This window comes from Pseudophryne corroboree, chromosome 3 (genome assembly GCF_028390025.1).
Source record: "Pseudophryne corroboree isolate aPseCor3 chromosome 3, aPseCor3.hap2, whole genome shotgun sequence".
Classification (NCBI taxonomy): Eukaryota; Metazoa; Chordata; class Amphibia; order Anura; family Myobatrachidae; genus Pseudophryne; species Pseudophryne corroboree.
Window position 1 is genome coordinate 8,176,737 of NC_086446.1, and position 17,311 is coordinate 8,194,047.

Below are 17,311 nucleotides of genomic sequence, written 5' to 3' on the forward strand. Positions count from 1 at the left end.
CTTGAGTATCAGGTGGTGTGCACTGGCTCCTCCCCCTATGACCCTCCTCCAAGCCAGTTAGGATACTGTGCCCGGACGAGCGTACATAATAAGGAAGGATATTGAATCCCGGGTAAGACTCATACCAGCCACACCAATCACACCGTACAACTCGTGATCTGAACCCAGTTAACAGTATGATAAATGTAAAGGAGCCTCTGAAAAGATGGCTCAACAATAATAACCCAAATTTTTTTGTAACAATAACTATATACAAGTATTGCAGACAATCCGCACTAGGGATGGGCGCCCAGCATCCACTACGGACTATGAGAAATAGATTTATCGGTAAGTAAAATCTTATTTTCTCTAACGTCCTAAGTGGATGCTGGGACTCCGTAAGGACCATGGGGATTATACCAAAGCTCCCAAACGGGCGGGAGAGTGCGGATGACTCTGCAGCACCGAATGAGAGAACTCCAGGTCCTCCTCAGCCAGGGTATCAAATTTGTAGAATTTAGCAAACGTGTTTGCCCCTGACCAAGTAGCTGCTCGGCAAAGTTGTAAAGCCGAGACCCCTCGGGCAGCCGCCCAAGATGAGCCCACTTTCCTTGTGGAATGGGCTTTTACTGATTTTGGCTGTGGCAATCCTGCCACGGAATGTGCAAGCTGAATTGTACTACAAATCCAACGAGCAATCGTCTGCTTGGAAGCAGGAGCACCCAGCTTGTTGGGTGCATACAGGATAAACAGCGAGTCAGATTTTCTGACTCCAGCCGTCCTGGAAACATATATTTTCAAGGCCCTGACAACGTCAAGCAACTTAGAGCCCTCTAAGTCCCTAGTAGCCGCAGGTACCACAATAGGTTGGTTCATGTGAAATGCAGAAACCACCTTAGGTAGAAATTGAGGACGAGTCCTCAATTCCGCCCTGTCAGAATTAAAAATTAAGTAAGGGCTTTTACATGATAAAGCCGCCAATTCTGACACACGCCTGGCTGAAGCCAAGGCTAACAGCATCGACACCTTCCACGTGAGATATTTTAAATCTACCGTAGACAATGGTTCAAACCAATGTGATTTTAGAAAACTCAACACAACATTGAGATCCCAAGGTGCCACTGGAGGCACAAAAGGAGGCTGTATGTGCAGCACCCCTTTCACAAATGTCTGAACTTCAGGTACTGAAGCCAGTTCTTTCTGGAAGAATATCGACAAGGCCGAAATTTGAACCTTAATTGACCCTAATTTTAGGCCCATAGACAGTCCTGTTTGCAGGAAATGCAAGAAACGACCCAGTTGAAATTCCTCTGTAGGGGCCTTCTTGGCCTCACACCACGCAACATATTTACGCCAAATGCGGTGATAATGTTTTGCGGTTACTTCTTTTCTGGCTTTGACCAGGGTAGGGATGACTTCTTATGGAATGCCCTTTTCCTTTAGGATCCGGCGTTCAACCGCCATGCCGTCAAACGCAGCCGCGGTAAGTCTTGGAACAGACAAGGCCCCTGCAGTAGCAGGTCCTTTCTTAGAGGTAGAGGCCACGGTTCGTCCGTGAGCATCTCTTGAAGTTCCGGGTACCAAGACCTTCTTGGCCAATCCGGAACCACGAGTATAGTTCTTACTCCTCTCCTTCTGATGATTCGCAATACTTTTGGTATGAGAGGCAGAGGAGGGAACACATACACTGACTGGTACACCCACGGCGTTACCAGAGCGTCCACTGCTATTGCCTGAGGGTCCCTTGACCTGGCGCAATATCTGTCCAGTTTTGTGTTTAGACGTGACGCCATCATGTCCACCTTTGGTTTTTCCCAACGGTTTACAATTTGGTGGAAGACTTCTGGGTGAAGTCCCCACTCTCCCGGGTGAAGGTCGTGTCTGCTGAGGAAGTCTGCTTCCCAGTTGTCCACTCCCGGAATGAACACTGCTGACAGTGCTATTACATGATTTTCCGCCCAGCGAAGAATCCTTGCAGTTTCTGCCATTGCCCTCCTGCTTCTCGTGCCGCCCTGTCTGTTTACGTGGGTGACTGACGTGATGTTGTCCGATTGGATCAACACCGCCTGACCCTGAAGCAGAGGTTTTTCTTGATTTAAAGCATTGTAAATGGCCCTTAGTTCTAGAATGTTTATATGAAGAGATGTTTCCATGCTTGACCACAAGCCCTGGAAATTCCTTCCCTGTGTGACTGCTCCCCAGCCTCTCAGGCTGGCATCCGTGGTTACCAGGATCCAATCCTGAATGCCAAATCTGCGGCCCTCTAGTAGATGAGCACTCTGAAGCCACCACAGGAGAGACACCCTTGTCCTTGGCGACAGGGTTATCCGCTGATGCATCTGAAGATGCGATCCGGACCATTTTCCCAGTAGATCCCACTGAAACGTTCTTGCATGGAATCTTCCGAATGGAATCGCTTCGTAAGAAGCCACCATTTTTCCCAGGACCCTCGTGCACTGATGTACCGAGACCTGTCCTGGTTTTAGGAGGTTCCTGACTAGCTCGGATAACTCCCTGGCCTTCTCCTCCGGGAGAAACACCTTCTTCTGGACTGTGTCCAGAATCATTCCTAGGAACAGTAGACGTGTCGTTGGAATCAGCTGCGATTTTGGGATATTTAGAATCCATCCGTGCTGACGTAGCACCACCTGAGATAGTGCCACTCCGACTTCTAACTGTTCCTTGGTTCTTGCCCTTATCAGGAGATCGTCCAAGTAAGGGATAATTAAGATGCCTTTTCTTCATAGAAGAATCATCATTTCGGCCATTACCTTGGTAAAGACCCGAGGCGCCGTGGACAATCCAAACGGCAGCGTCTGAAACTGATAATGACAGTTTTGTACTACAAACCTGAGGTACCCTTGGTGAGAAGGGTATATTGGGACGTGAAGATAAGCATCTTTGATGTCCAGAGACACCATATAGTCCCCTTCTTCCAGGTTCGCTATCACTGCTCTGAGTGATTCCATCTTGAATTTGAACCTTTTTATGTAAGTGTTCAAAGATTTTAGATTTAAGATTGGTCTCACCGAGCCGTCCGGCTTCGGTACCACAAATAGTGTGGAATAATACCCCTTCCCCTGTTGTAAGAGGGGTACCTTGATTATCACCTGCTGGGAGTACAGCTTGTGAATGGCTTCCAGAACTGCCTCCCTTTCGGAGGGAGACTTTGGTAAAGCAGACTTCAGGAACCGATGAGGAGGAAACGCCTCGAATTCCAGTTTGTACCCCTGTGATACTACCTGTAGAATCCAGGGATCCACTTGCGAGTGAGCCCACTGCGCGTTGAAATTCTTGAGACGGGCCCCCACCGTGTCTGAGTCTGCTCGTAAAGCCCCAGCGTCATGCTGAAGACTTGGCAGAAGCAGGGGAGGGCTTCTGCTCCTGGGAAGCGGCTGCATGGTGCAGTCTTTTTCCTCTTCCTCTGCCCTTGGGCAGAAAAGAGTGGCCTTTTGCTCGCTTGTACTTATGGGAACGAAAGGACTGAGTTTGAAAAGATTGTGTCTTTTTCTGCTGATGTGAAGTAACCTGGGGTAAAAAGGTGGATTTTCCAGCCGTTGCCGTGGCCACCAGGTCTGTTAGACCAGCCCCAAATAACTCCTCCCCCTTATACGGCAATACTTCCATGTGCCGTTTGGAATCTGCATCCCCTGACCACTGTCGCGTCCATAATGCTCTTCTGGCAGAGATGGACATTGCACTTACTCTTGATGCCAGGGTACAAATATCACTCTGCGCATCACGCATATATAGCAATGCATACTTTAAATGCTCTATAGTTAACAAAATATTGTCCCTATCCAGGGTATCAATATTCTCAGTCAGGTTATCCGCCCATGCGACTCCAGCACTGCACATCCAGGCTGATGCGATTGCTGGCCGCAGTATAACACCAGTATGTGTGTATATACTTTTTAGGATATTTTCCAGCCTCCTATCAGCTGGTTCTTTGAGGGTGGCCGTATCAGGGGACGGTAACGCCACTTGTTTAGATAAACGTGTGAGCGCCTTATCTACCCTAGGGGGTGTTTCCCACCGCGCCCTAACCTCTGGCGGGAAAGGGTATAGTGCTAATAATTTATTAGAGATTAGCTGTTTTTTATCGGGGGAAACCCACGCTTTATCACACACCTCATTTATTTCATCAGACTCAGGAAAAACTATTGGCAGTTTTTTCACACCCCACATAATACCCGCCTTTGTGGTACTTGTAGTGTCAGAAAGGTTCAATGCCTCTTTCATTGCCGTGATCATGTAACGTGTGGCCCTACTGGACATTACGTTTGTCTCGTCACCGTCGACACTAGACTCAGTATCTGTATCTGGATCCGTGTCGACCCACTGAGGTAGCGGCCGTTTTAGGGCCCCTGACGGTGTCTGAGACGCCTGAACAGGCACTAATTGATTTGCCGGCTTTCTCATGTCGTCAACAGTTTTTTGTAAATTGTTGACATTATCACTTAATTGCTTAAACACAATCATCCAGTCAGGTGTCGACTCCCTAGGGGGTGACATCACCAACACAGGCAACTGCTCCGCCTCCACCTCATTTTCCTCCTCATACATGTCGACACACGCGTACCGACACACAGCACACACACCGGGAATGCTCTGATAGAGGACAGGACCCCACTTAGCCCTTTGGAGAGACAGAGGGAGAGTCTGCCAGCACACACCCAGCGCTATATATATACAGGGATAACCTTATATAAGTGTTAATCCCTTCTAGCTGCTGTTTAATTTTATCTGCTGCCAAAATGCCCCCCCTTCTCTTTTTTACCCTGAATCAGAAGCAGGACTGCAGGGGAGAGTCAGGGAGCCGTCCTTCCAGCGGAGCTGTGAGGGAAAAATGGCGCCAGTGTGCTGAGGAGATAGGCCCCGCCCCTTCACGACGTCCTTCTCTCCCGCTTTTTCTGTGTAAAATGGCAGGGGAAAAAATACATCCATATAGCCCTGGAGCTATATGTGATGTATTCCTTTAGCCAGCTAAGGTATTCGTGTTATATTGCATCTCAGGGCGCTCCCCCCCCAGCGCCCTGCACCCTCAGTGACCGGAGTGTGAAGTGTGCAGTGAGAGCAATGGCGCACAGCTGCGGTGCTGTGCGCTACCTTAGTCTGAAGACAGGATGTCTTCTGCCGCCGATTTCACCGGACCTCTTCGTCTCTTCTGGCTCTGTAAGGGGGACGGCGGCGCGGCTCCGGTGACCCATCCAGGCTGAACCTGTGATCGTCCCTCTGGAGCTAACGTCCAGTAGCCTAAGAAGCCCAATCCACTCTGCACTCAGGTGAGTTCGCTTCTTCTCCCCTTAGTCCCACGGTGCAGTGAGCCTGTTGCCAGCAGGACTCACTGAAAATAAAAAAAACCTAACTAAACTTTTATTCTAAGCAGCTCAAGAGAGCCACCTAGATTGCACCCTTCTCGGCCGGGCACAAAAATCTAACTGGCTTGGAGGAGGGTCATAGGGGGAGGAGCCAGTGCACACCACCTGATACTCAAGCTTTTATTTTGTGCCCTGTCTCCTGCGGAGCCGCTATTCCCCATGGTCCTTACGGAGTCCCAGCATCCACTTAGGACGTTAGAGAAATAAGTGATGTCACTGTGACACTCCCAGATCCCATCACCTCCCCAGTCTTGTCCCTGTATTATTACTATAGATATAAGTAACGTCACTGTGATACTCCCAGAAACCCTCACCTCCCCAATCATGTCCCTAGCTTTGTGACGTCACTGTGATGCTCACAGATCCCCTTACCTCCCCAGTCATGTCCCTGTATTATTATTATTATAGATATGTGACATTACAGCGATACACCCAGACCCCTCAATTCCCCAGTCATGTCCCTGTATTACTATAGATATACAGTAAGTGATGTCACTGTGATGCTTCCAAATCCCCTCAACTCCCCAGTCATGTACCTGTATTATTGCTATAGATATAAGTAACGTCACTGTGATACTCCCAGATCCCCTCACTTCCCCAATCATGTCCCTGTATTACTATAGATATAATAAGATTTTACTTACTGGTAAATCTATTTCTCGTAGTCCGTAGAGGATGCTGGGACTCCGTAAGGACCATGGGGAATAGACGGGCTCCGCAGGAGATAGGGCCCTTTAAGAAAGCTTTGGATTCTGGGTGTGCACTGGCTCCTCCCTCTATGCCCCCTCCTCCAATCACACTGTATAACTTAAGATAAACTTACCCAGTTAACAGTATGAACAACAACATAGCCACGGTATCACCGAAAACTACAACATAACCCTTATGTAAGCAATAACTATATACAAGTCATGCAGAAGAAGTCCGCATTTGGGACGGGCGCCCAGCATCCTCTACGGACTACGAGAAATAGATTTACCAGTAAGTAAAATCTTATTTTCTCTAATGTCCTTAAGGATGCTGGCACTCCGTAAGGACCTTGGGGATTATACCAAAGCTCCCAAACGAGCGGGAGAGTGCGGATGACTCTGCAGCACTGATTGAGCAAACAGGAGGTCCTCCTCAGCCAGGGTATCAAACTTATAGAACTTTGCAAAGGTGTTTGTCCCCGACCAAGTAGCTGCTCGGCACAACTGTAATGCCGAGATCCCTCGGGCAGCCGCCCACGAAGAGCCCACTTTCCTAGTGGAGTGGGCCTTAACCGATTTCGGTAACGGCAATCCTGCCGTAGAATGCGCCTGCTGAATCGTGTTACAGATCCAGCGAGCAATAGTCTGCTTTGAAGCAGGGGCGCCAACCTTGTTGGCCGCATACAGAACAAACAAAGCTTCAGTCTTCCTGATCGAGCCGTTCTGGTCACATAAATCTTCAAAGCCCTGACTACATCCAGGGACTCGGAATCCTCCAAGTCCCTTGTAGCCACAGGCACGACAATAGGTTGGTTCACATGAAAAGATGAGACCACTTTTGGCAGAAAGTGAGGACGAGTCCTCAACTCTGCCCTATCCACGTGAAAAACCAAGTATGGGCTTTTATGCGATAAAGCCGCCAATTCTGAAACACGTCTTGCCGAAGCGAACGCCAACAACATGACCACTTTCCACGTGAGGTATTTCAACTCCATCGTTTTAAGTGGTTCAAACCACAGTGACTTGAGGAAACGTAACACCACGTTAAGATCCCAAGGTGCCACCGGAGGCACAAAGGGAGGCTGAATATGCGGCACCCCCTTCACAAAAGTCTGTACCTCAGGAAGAGAGGCCAATTCTCTTTGAAAGAAAATGGATAAGGCCGAAATCTGCACCTTTATGGACCCTAATTTTAGGCCTAAGGTCACTCCTGTTGAAGGAATTGTAGTAGACGGCCCAAATGGAAATCCTCCGTAGGAGCAGCTCTGGCCTCACACCAAGAAACATATTTTGCCATATACGGTGATAATGTTTCAATGTCACGTCTTTCCTAGCCTTCATCAGGGTAGGAATGACTTCCTCCGGAATTCCTTTTTCCGCTAGGATCCGGCGTTCAACCGTCATGCCATCAAACGCAGCCGCGGTAAGTCTTGGAACAGACAGGGCCCCTGCTGCAGTAGGTCCTGCCTTAGAGGAAGAGGATCTTCTGTGAGCAACTCTTGCAGTTTCGGATACCAAGTCCTCCGCGGTCAATCTGGAACAATGAGGATTGTTCTGACCCTGCTTATTCTTACAATTCTCAACACCTTGGGTATGAGAGGAAGAGGAGGAAACACATAGACCTATCTGAACACCCAAGGTATCACCAGAGCGTCTACCGCTACCGCCAGAGGGTCCCTTGACCTGGCGCAATACCGCTTTAGCTTTTTGTTGAGATGGGACGCCATCATGTCTATTTTAGGCAGGCCCCACCGATCCGCGATCTGTGCAAAGACTTCTTGATGAAGTCCCCACTCCCCCGGATGCAGGACGTGCCTGCTGAGGAAGTCTGCCTCCCAGTTGTCCAACCCCGGGATGAACACCTCTGACAGCGCGCTTACATGGTCTTCCGCCCAGCGTAGAATCCTGGTCGCTTCTGCCATGGCCACTCTGCTCCTTGTTCAGCCCTGGCGGTTTATATGAGCCACTGCCGTGACATTGTCTGACTGAATCAGAACCGTTCTCCGCTTGACGCAGGGCGTTGTATATGGCCCTCAACTCCAGGACGTTGATGTGGAGACAAGTCTCCAGGCTTGATCAGAGACCATGGAAATTTCTTCCCAGTGCCACTGCTCCCCAACCTCAGAGGCTTGGGTCCGTGGTGCCGAACCTGCGACCCTCTAGAACAGGGGTGGGCAATTATTTCAGCTGGAGGGCCGCTTAACACTTCCAGCGAATATTCGAGGGCCACATACAAAATATCTTGTATATACAATATCTATCACAAAAATGCTGTTAGATTTTGATTAAAAAATATTTTATTATACGAAGCAAACAGAAGACAGAACACAAGAGAGAGAAAAAATAACAAACACTCAAGCCTTTGTACAATCAAGTGGAGTGTTCGTTTAAAAAAAATAAATAAATAACAATCAAAGGTGGAATTAACAATTACATAAAAGAGTCAGTGAGATGATTGAAACCTCTGATGCGCATTAACCAGAGAAGCGAAGTCAGGCATCATCTCTGTTGTCGCAATCCGAAGCACAGCTGCAAGGTGCTCATCATTCATGGAAGATCTGTGTTTTGACTTGTTAAATTTCATCACAGAAAATGCCTGCTCGCATATGTAGGTTGAACCAAATAGCACAAGCATCTTCCGCGCATGAGCCTTGATCTTTGGAAAGTTTTGACCATTGAGAGAGGCATAAAACCGTGGAAGAGGTTCTGATTTGAATTGCTCTTTAAGCAAAGCATCACACTGCAGGTCAATAAGCTCAAGTTGAAGATCACAAGGAGCATTATCGACATCAAATGTGAAAGGTGAGGAGACCAAAGATAAATCTTTTTCTATTGTTTTGAAAGCATTGAATCTCCGTGAAAACTCCCCATGTAAATCGAGTACTGATGATGCGTATTTTTCCAGATTTTCATCTGAAACAGCAACTTGATGCAAAGTGCAGAAATGAGTGAACTGCTTGTTCCTTAAATGACGGGAGAAAAGCAGCAATTTGGTCATAAATGACTTCACGCTGAAATGCAGATCATGAGCAAAAAGCCCCTTCCCTTGCAATCTTAGATTTAATTCATTCATGTGGCCCATAACATCAACAGCAAATGCGAAATCAGATAGCCAATCCTTATTTTTCAGCTGGGGAAAATCGGGTTCTTTTCCTTTCATGTTTAGAAACACCCCAATCTGCTCTCTCAGCTCCCACACTCTTTTCAAAACATTCCCCAAGCTAAGCCATCTCACATTGGTATGATACAGGATATCTGTGTGCTCAGCTTCAGTCTCCTCTAGCAGAGCTACAAATTGTCTGTGATTTAATCCTCTTGCGCGAATGTAGTTGACCACTTTTGTAACTGTGTCCACAACGTTGCTTAATTTTAGAACACTTTTACAAAGGACCTCTTGATGTATGATGCAATGTAGAAAGACAATTTTGAGTTCTGGATTCTTTTCACTGACTTGGTCTTGAATTCTTTTTAGCAATCCAATATTTTTTCCTGTTAGATTGGGGCTTCCGTCAGTTGTCACACCAGCCAATTTTTCCCACTCCACTCCAAGTTTGGATACACACTGATTTACAGCCTCCAATAAATCCTTTCCAGTTGTTGTATCTTTCATGGACTGTATTGATGCCAGTTCTTCTGTAATATCAAAATTTTCATTGATACCTCGAATGAAAATCATCAACTGGGCTGTGTCTTTGACATCACAACTTTCATCCAGTGCTAACGCAAAATATGACATATTGTTGACTTTCTTTTTTAATTGCAGTTCCACATTCTCGGATATGTCCTCGATGCGCCTCACAACAGTTCGCCGTGACAAGCTAATATTTTCAAACATTTTTTTCTTGTCTGGGCACAATATTGCAGCAGAGTCAACCATACATTCCTTTATAAATTCTCCTTCGGTGAACGGCTTGGTGATTTTGTGTGCTATTAAATAGCTCACCTTTGTAATTCCATCCTGTGCAGATGATAATTTTGTAAAAAATGTTTGCTCTTTTTGGATTCGAGCAACCATCTCATTGGCTTTCTCCAATTTGTCTTCAGCAGATAAATTTTTATACTTCAAAGCATGCTTTGTCTCGAAATGGCGATTTAAATTATATTCTTTGAATACTGCCACGGATTCCTTACAAACTAAGCACACTGCTTTTTCACCAACAAGGAAAAAAAAATATTTAGGAGTCCATTCTTTGTTGAATTTTCTGCATTCACCATCTATCTTTCTTTTCTTTGTGAAACTCATTTCTTAGGGGTATATGCAATAGCGGGCGAATTTGCGGCAATTATCGCCGTTTTTTCAATTCGACCAAATTCGCCAGGTGAATTCCGGAAGGTGGCTTCCGGAATTCACCATATGCAATGAAAAACGGATTCGCCAGAGTCGCGGGCGAAAATCGGCCGATTTGGCGGATTTTGCCGCGATTTTAAAAAACGGGAAAAAACACGAAAAAAAAATGGCGTGGGGTCCTCCCTCCAAAGCATAACCAGCCTCGGGCTCATCGAGCTGGTCCTGGTTCTAAAAATGCAGGGGAAAAATCGGCCAGGGATCCCCCGTATTTTTAAAACCAGCACCGGGCTCTGCGCCTGATGCTGGTGCCAAAAATACAGGGGACAAAAAGAGTAGGGGTCCCCCGTATTTTTAACACCAGCATCGGGCTCCACTAGCTGGACAGATAATGCCACAGCCGGGGGTCACTTTTATGCCGTGCCCTGCGGCCGTGGCATCAAATATCCAACTAGTCACCCCTGGCCGGGGTACCCTGGGGGAGTGGGGACCCCTTCAATCAAGGGGTCCCCCCCCCCAGCCACCCAAGGGCCAGGGGTGAAGCCCGAGGCTGCCCCCCCCCATCCAATGGGCTGCGGATGGGGGGGCTGATAGCCTTTGTGTTAAAAAAAAAGATATTGTTTTTTCCATTAGTACTACAAGTCCCAGCAAGCCTCCCCCGCAAGCTGGTACTTGGAGAACCACAAGTACCAGCATGCGGGAGAAAAACGGGCCCGCTGGTACCTGTAGTACTACTGGGAAAAAATACCCAAATAAAAACAGGACACACACACCGTCGACAGTAAAACTTTATTTCATACGCCGACACACACATACTTACCTGTGTTGACACGCCGACTGCAACGATCTCCGACGATCCGAGGGTACCTGTCAAAAAATTATACTCACCTTCCAGCGTCCAGAGGTCCAGGTCCAGAGGTAAATCCACGTACTTTGTAAAAAAACAAACCGAACACCGAGCCATACCGGACTGAAAGGGGTCCAATGTTTTCACATTAGACTCCTTTCCCCGAATGCCGGGACATCACGTGACTCCTGTCACTGATGTCCCTTCAGCCAATCAGGAAGCGCTACTGCCGTGGCGCTCACCTGATTGGCTGGACGCCGTCTGTACTCTGACAGCGCCTCGCAAAGCCGCTCCATTACTTTCAATGGTGGGAACTTAGCGGCTAGCGGTGGGGTCACCCGCCGGTCAGCCGCTGACCGGCGGGTGACCTCACCGCTAGCCGCTAAGTTCCCACCATTGAATATAATGGAGGGAGCTGTGCGATGCGCTGTCACAGCGATCAGCCAATCAGGTGAGCGCAACGAAGTTGCGCTTCCTGATTGGCTTAGAGACCTGTCAGTGACAGCTGTCACTGACAGGTCTCAATCGTGGAAAGGTGTCCCATGTGTCAGCATGGGACACCTTTCAGTCCGTTATGGAGCGGGTAAATGCGTTTTATTTTTTTGCCAAGTACGTGGATTTATCTCTGGACCCTGGTTAAGGTGAGTATATTGAACTTTGCTTTTCAGGTATCCGTGGATTCTACATGGAGAAGAGGACCGATGTCGGCGTGTGAACATAGGTAAGTATGTGTGTGTCGGTAGTGTGAAATAAAGTTTTACTGTCGACGGTGTGTGTGTCCTGTTTTTATTTGGGTATTTTTTTTCCAGTAGTACTACAGGTACCAGCGGGCCCGTTTTTCTCCCGCATGCTGGTACTTGTGGTTCTCCAAGTACCAGCTTGCGGGGGAGGCTTGCTGGGACTTGTAGTACTAATGGAAAAAACAATATCTTTTTTTTTAACACAAAGGCTATCAGCCCCCCCATCCGCAGCCCATTGGATGGGGGGGGACAGCCTCGGGCTTCACCCCTGGCCCTTGGGTGGCTGGGGGGGGGGGACCCCTTGATTGAAGGGGTCCCCACTCCCCCAGGGTACCCCGGCCAGGGGTGACTAGTTGGATATTTGATGCCACGGCCGCAGGGCACGGCATAAAAGTGACCCCCGGCTGTGGCATTATCTGTCCAGCTAGTGGAGCCCGATGCTGGTGTTAAAAATACGGGGGACCCCTACTCTTTTTGTCCCCCGTATTTTTGGCACCAGCACCAGGCGCAGAGCCCGGTGCTGGTTTTAAAAATACGGGGGATCCCCTGTCAATTTTTCCCCCGCATTTTTAGAACCAGGACCAGCTCAATGAGCCCGAGGCTGGTTATGCTTTGGAGGGGGGACCCCACGCCATTTTTTTTTCTGATTTTACCGTTCCAGCAATAAAAAATAAAAAAAATAAAAAAATAATATTTTAAAAAATATATAAATAATATTTGTGCCTCCCCCCCCCAAAAAAAAAGTACCTAATCCCTTCTAATATAAATAGATCTGCTATTCCCCCCAAAAAAAACACCAAAAAAAACATGTTTAAAATTTTTTTATTTGTTTTCACCCTCCAAAGTGTGGCGGATTGAAAATGACGAATTTGCTGTCTAAAAGCACTGCTGTCGAATTTCCAAACTTGAATTGAATATGCTTTGGTCGAATTGCAGCACTTGTATCATTGCAGAAAAGTCGAATTTGCAAAAAGTCGAATTTCAAAAAGTCGAATTTTGAAAGTCCGTTTTTTGGTCGGAAAGCACTGCATTGCATAGGCAATTTTTTTTTTTGGTCGAAAATGACCCGAAATTCGCCAATTTCGGGAATTCGACCACAATTGCATATACCCCTTAGTCTGTTGATTTTAAATCAAAATCAAAATTTAGGCAATAAATATAAACAAGACTCACACAGTGGTGCGCATTACTGACATCTGTATGATGTTTTTATGTTCTCCGATGTTTGTATGGCTTTCCTCCCACACCACAAAAATATACTGGGAGGTGTTGCGGAATTCATACTGTAAGCGTCAAAAGGGAGGGGACTGATATGAATGACAAATATTTGTAGGAGTAAGTCCTGGGCTGCACAGAGACTGCACAAAGTAGATTTTTGCAGCTCTTCGTACACATACGATCGCACACTTGCATAGGTGAATTTACACTCCCCCTGGGGGCGGCGACTACCCGAACGCAGGACAGCAAAATTAGCAGCCCAGTGATCAAGTCTGCATCAGCCCTTTAATCAGCAGTTGCAGCAAAATGCATATGCAACCAACTCGAAATAAGACCCGTTATAGGACCCAAGTCAGACACGATCACTGCTGTGCATTTTTGCACAGCAGATGATCGGCTTTGAACTGTGCATACACTGCAATGTGCAGGCACGTCAGTCTGCAGCGCCGGGATGGTGCGAACAAAGCGATCGCACAGGCGATCGCAAGACGATTGACAGGAAGAGGACGTTTGTGGATGGCAATTGACTGTTTTAGAGGAGTGTCCGGAAAAACGAAGGAGGCACCAGGCATTTCGAGGGAGGCTTTCTGACGTCAGCTCCGGCCCCGATCATCGCAGCGGCTGAGTAAGTCCTGGGCTGCGCAGAGACTGCACAAATTTCTGTTTGTGCAGCTCTCTTGCACATGCGATCGCAACCCCGGCACAGCGATTACCCCCTCCCCCTGTTGGCAGCGACTACCTGATCGCAGCAGTGCAAAAATCGCCTGCTAGCGATCAAGTCTGAATAAGGCCCATAGATATGTATATAACTATAAAAACATAGTACATACAGTGGCGGATCTTGCCTCGGGCAAGCAGGACTTTTGCCCGGGGCGCCGCCTTCCGGAGGGCGCTGGCGCCATCCGGAGGGCGCCGCACCGTGGCAAGATCCGCCACTGCTGCCCGCTGTGTCTCCGTCCGCCTCCGCTGCCCGCTGCCATCCCCGTCCGCCTCCTGAAGGGAACTAGACGCTATGCGTCTAGTTTCCCTTCCTGGAGAGTAACTTTGCTGAGCGGTGCGCGATGACGTCATCGCGCACCGCATAGCAAAGGTCCTCTCTACGAAGGGAACTAGACGCATAGCGTCTAGTTTCCCTTCGTGGAGAGGACCTTTTGCTGTGTGGTGCGCGATGACGTCATGGCGCACCGCTCAGCATTCAAGCGGCGCTTTTAATGTACAGGGGGCGTAATTGACCACGCCTCCTGTATTAGGCCATGCCCCATTTCCTGCCCGGGGCGCAGAGCGCCCCTGAACCGGCCCTGAGTACATATAACTATAAAAACACACACACCACAATACAATATACAATACATACATAGTACATACATACATAGTAGAATACATCGGTTTTTTTTACAGGCACAATAAATATGTCCAATAAACACAGTAATCCAGTAATAAAAATAAAAAAACACGGGGCTGAAAACAAACAGCAGCCTCTACCCCCCCTGGACCCATATAGCAGTCTATCTTCCCCTCTCTCCTAAACCTATATGGCAGTCCCTGCCCCCCTTTCCCCACCCTCCCCTAAACCTATATAGCAGTCATTACCCTCCCCCACCCCAGCTCCCCTAAACCCATACAACCATTTTTAACTCCCCTCCCCATAACTTATAGGGCAGCATCAGCTTTATCCAGGGGGTTTACCTATTTGTCAGTGACGACCCCCACTGTCAGTGATGATCCGCGCTGCTGCTGCTGATGCTGCTTTTCCCCGCTGGCCGCCGCCGCCGTTTCTTCTCCCCACTGGCCGCTTCTTCGTTCGGCTCTGCAGTGCCTGCCCAGCGTCGCCCCTGTGACGCCCAGCGCATGAGATTGAGGAAATCCCGGTCAGCTGACCATGTGACGTGACCGGGATTTCCTCAGTGGCGCCGCGTCTGCGAGCAGTGCAATGACAAGCGGCCTGTCGGGCCGCTTGTCATTGCACTCTGGTGGGGCACAGCGGGCCAGGCAGGATCGGTCCGCGGGCCGCATCCGGCCCGCGGGCTGCATGTTGCCCACCCCTACTCTAGAAGGTAAGCACTGTTCAGCCACCACAGGAGAGATACCCTGGTCCTGGGAGACAGGGTGATCCTTTGATGCATTTGTAAATGGGACCCGGACTACTTGTCCAAGAGATCCCATTGAAAAGTCCTCACGTGGAATCTGCCGACAGGGATGGCCTCGTATGAAGCCACCATCTTCCCCAGGACCCGCGTGCACTGATGCACTGAAACCTTCTTTGGTTTCAATAGGTTCCTGACCATGGTCATGAGTTCCTGAACCTTTTCGATCGGAAGAAAAACTTTTTTCTGGTCTGTGTCTAGGATCAGGCCCAGAAAGGTCAGACGCGTTGTAGGAACTAGCTGGGACTTCGGTATATTGAGAATCCAGCCGTGTAGCTGCAACGTCTTCATGGACAGAGACACGCTGTCCAGCAACTTCTCCCGAGATCTCGCCTTTATGAGGAGATCGTCCAAGTATGGGATAATTGTGACCCCCTGCCTGCGCAGGAGCACCATCATTTCCGCCATTAACTTGGTGAAAACCCTCGGGGCCGTGGAAAGCCCAAACGGCAACGTCTGAAATTGGTAGCGACTGTCCCGCACTGCAAATCTCAGGATGGGGGGGGGGAATTGGAACATGAAGGTATGCATACTTTATGTCCAGGAACACCATCCAATCCCCCCCTCCAGGCTGGCGATGACCACCCGGAGTGATTCCATTTTGAACTTGAACCTTTTCAAGTACAATTTCAGAGATTTCAGGCTTAAAATGGGCCTGACCGAACCGTCCGGTTTCGGGACCACAACCAGGGTTGAATAATATCCCTCTCCCTGCTGGAGATGAGGAACTGTGACAATCACCTGTTGAACATACAATTTTTGTATTGCTGTCAACACTGACTCCCTCTCTGACGGGGAAGTCGGCAGAGCCGATTTGAAAAACCGGCGAGGAGGCAAGTCTTCAAATTCTAGCCTGTATCCCTGAGCAACAATCTCTACTGCCCAGGGATCCACCTGCGATTGAACCCAGACGTGGCTGAAAAACCGAAGACGAGCCCCCACCAGATCTGCCTCCCCCCGGGAAGCCCCAGCGTCATGCGGTGGACTTTGCAGACGCAGGGGAGGACTTCTGCTCTTGGGAACTAGCTGTGTGCAGCTTCTTTCCCCTCCCTTTTCCTCTGGTAACAAAGAACGATCCCCGCACCTTCTTGTTTTTATTGGAATGAAAGGACTGCATTTGATAATGAGGTGCCTTTTTAGTATGCTGCGGGGGGACATAAGGTAAGAAATTTGACTTACCAGCCGTAGCCGTAGAGACAAGGTCTGAGAGGCCGTCTCCAAACAACTCCCCCCCTTGTACGGCAAGGACTCCATGTGTCCACAGGAGTCGCCTAGCAGAAATAGACATAGCATTTATTCTGGAGCTTAATAAACAAATGTCTCTCTGTGCATCTCTCATATACAAGGCAGCATCTCTGATATGCTCTATGGTCATTTGAATGGCATCCCTATCTAAGGTGTCTGTGAAGGAGCATCGATATTCGCGTCTGCTCAGCGCCACTGATAATGTGCACATGCGCAAGACTGCTTGCGCACATTAAGAAATACACTGGGAATAAATCAGCTGTATATAGTACAAAAGAAATACACTGTATTGATCGTAACATGAGCTACAGTAATACAAAGAACAGGAAATGACACCTAGCCAGCCATGGACCTTATGTCCCACTTCCAAGCCATGTGCAGCTATGGGGGTAGGTTGGTGAAGTGCATGCTGGGAAAGGTTATATAAAGTCCCCTCACCCAAAAACAAACTCTCTTTTCCTGACACTACAATACAGGACACAACACTGACCTGGCTTCTGGAAATCCATTCAACAAAACACTTTCTTTGGAAGGTAACCATACTTCTGACTATACTATAACACACTCTACCTTTATTTACCTTCTCCTTTTGCTTTACTATGTCTGTATGTGTTATGCCTGCACTTGGGCTGGCCTATACAATGGACACTGCTGCTTTCATCTCTCCATCTCTATACACATACTGATAACTTTTTAACATACCCACAAATATATATACATACACACACACACACACACTAGATGTTTTTCAGGTAGATGATTATCCAGCATTTACCAGTTAGT

The 17,311-nt window shown here is 48.2% G+C and overlaps 1 protein-coding gene across 1 annotated transcript in view; it reads right to left on the reverse strand.

Annotated features, from left to right (window-relative positions):
- The window catches only part of LOC135054532 (zinc finger protein 585A-like), a 105,477-nt gene that overhangs the window by 62,158 nt on the left and 26,008 nt on the right, over nucleotides 1–17,311 (reverse strand). The gene's annotated exons all lie outside the window — the stretch shown is intronic.